Genomic DNA, 2,717 nt, shown 5'->3' with positions numbered 1-2,717 from the left:
TCAGTCACATGATCAGCATCTGTGTTGCGTCATATGACGCTCTCTATACCAATATCATAAACGTGAATAAATACTAAATAGTACAAAATTGTGAAACAATTACAATAGTGATACAAGTGTAAAATTACTGTGCACAAAGTAAATCATACATATGTATCTCTCTATGCCCCCATTCCTCCAACGAGTCGGGGCCAAGAGCCTGTATGGATCATATTCAAAAAGTGCTCGTTATGTCAGGGGTTAAAAACATTCTCATTGATCAAAGAGTTGCGGCTGTATAACATAAAGCTTTAAAAACAAAGGGCCTACCATCGATGTATCTGCATGTCAGCGAGTATTGGCGTCCCCATCTCAGCTCTGCGCATGCGCCGGGTCCGACTGTAACCAACCCCCTCTCGGCCTGCGTCACGTGCCCACGCTCACACGTTCAATGGAACGCAGCTTCTCAGCATGGAGCGCACCGCACGCGCAGCAGCGCCAGGAGGAGGGGGGAAACCATGTGACACAGCCACATCCACTGAGCTGCAAGGGGCGTGGCTGTGGTCATAGTAACCTGGAATGTTTGCATCCAGGTTATACATCAGTGGGAGAAACCGAAGTGATCGCCAAAGCGAACGTACACCCAAACATCACATATATCTCCGTGGGCCATAAGGAAGGTTGATTGGGGGGCACTAGGTCGCCGGCGAAGACCACGTTAGTCTCACCTTTCAACACCGATCCCCAGGCTGTCCACCGGTTTCCCAGTCGGCAGCCCGGGGACCCGTAGTGGCACCCACCATCACCCCCCTCACCCACCTCACTCTCACAAGTAGGTAGATTTAATGTGTATAGGCCCCCACTCTACAAAAAAACTGTGTGTCATGGTGCGTGTAATTCATGCATAATTCATACTGGAACAACAGTATTTAAACCAGTTTCTACGCACTATCCTGTAAAAATTGAAATTAACAACTACACACTAAGGGTTGCTCCCACTGATGTCCACCTTTACTTCATGCGATGAGAACAGCCAAGCTCGCGGACAAAAAATCACCGACGGTATCCTCCAATGACGATCGACAAATGGCCCTAAGGCCCATCCAAGAGCTCTACAAAAATTATAAGTAGAAAATAGAAAATTACAAATCAGCTTATTCAAATAAACACTGTTGTTATATTCCCCATACCAGACTCGGCGGATTCGACCCCCCACGTCTAATGAGTAGACTGCACATCCTATCCACATAAATCCCACCTGCATTCTGTATTTAGGCCATCAGGTTTGAGTGTACGTAGCCGGTGAATCCACATAATTTCCTGCTGTTTCAGTATACGTTCTCTATTACCTCCTCTTTTCGGGGGGGGGGCGGATATGATCAATAACCCTGAATTTAAGATCCTTCTCTCTGTGTCCAGCCTCTACAAAGTGCTTGGGCACAGGGAGAACCCTCCGTTTTTGACGAATTGAGTACCTGTGGTAATTTAACCTTGTTTTTACATCACACGTGGTCTCTCCAACATAGAAGAGATCACACAGACAGGACAATAAATAGATGACAAATGAGCTATTACAAGTGAGGAAGTGTCTTATCTCAAACTGTATTCCCAGTACTGGATGCGTGAATTTTTCCCCTTTTAACATATAACTACAGTTCACGCAGTTTAGACATGGGTAACATCCGTATCTTTTGTGACCTATATAAGTTTGAACCAGTGTTTTCTCACCAACTGCCTCAGCTTTAACCAATTTGTCGCGTAGATTCTTTGTTCTTCTGTAGGACATGAGCGGGGGCACGGTAAATTCTTTTATATTACCAAGGTTGCTTTTCAGTATGGGCCAGTGTTTTTTAATGACTCCTGCTATCTGATAGCTCCCTTCTGTATACGTGGAGATAAATGGTACCCTGTTTGCGGCTTGTTTAGTGACCGCCTCAGAGGGACCAGATGTTTCTGGACCAGTTTTCTAGGGTAACCTCTGTCAGTGAATTTTTCAGACATTTCTGTCAGTCTCAATTCACATAGTTGTGGGTCCTTCACTATTCGCTGAACCCGGAGAAACTGACTCCGTGGCCGCGATTTCACCATGGAACGCGGGTGACAGCTCTCACATCTCAGCAATTTATTACAGTCTGCCGATTTAATGAACGGATCGGTCATCAGTACCGTCCCTTGTATCTTTACCATTGTGTCTAAGAATTGAACCTGCTCGGTGGAGTGAGTGTAAACTGGATCTCAGGATCCATTCGGTTCGCACATGGCTGAAGTGGTGGGACACATAGACGTGCTCTGCCTCCAGGCCCGACATAAAAATGTTGGCGTAAGTTGGTGCCATATTTGAACCCATTGCGGTTCCTCGCAGTTGTGGATAGAAGCCATCTTGGAAAGCGAAATAATTGTCCCTCAGCACTACACCGAGCAGATCAATGATAAATTCTCTACATTTATTGGTGTATTGTGTGCTCATCAAGCACTTCCTGACAGCCTCCACACCTCTATCATGATTGATAGAGGTGTAGAGGCTAACCACATCGAATGATGCCAGTATAGTGCCTGGCTTAACTACCACCCGTGCAATTTTATCCAGGAAGTCGCCAGTGTCTCGTATTTAAGAGTCAACTGCAACTGCAAATTGACGGAGAATCCTGTCAAGAAAAATGGCTATGTTAGAAAACACTGACTCCCTCCCAGACACTATGGGTCTTCCTGGAGGATTGTTGAGGCATTTGTTATTCTTG

Source organism: Bufo gargarizans, chromosome 6 (genome assembly GCF_014858855.1).
Source record: "Bufo gargarizans isolate SCDJY-AF-19 chromosome 6, ASM1485885v1, whole genome shotgun sequence".
Taxonomy (NCBI): Eukaryota; Metazoa; Chordata; class Amphibia; order Anura; family Bufonidae; genus Bufo; species Bufo gargarizans.
Note: the sequence above shows the minus strand (reverse complement) of the source record.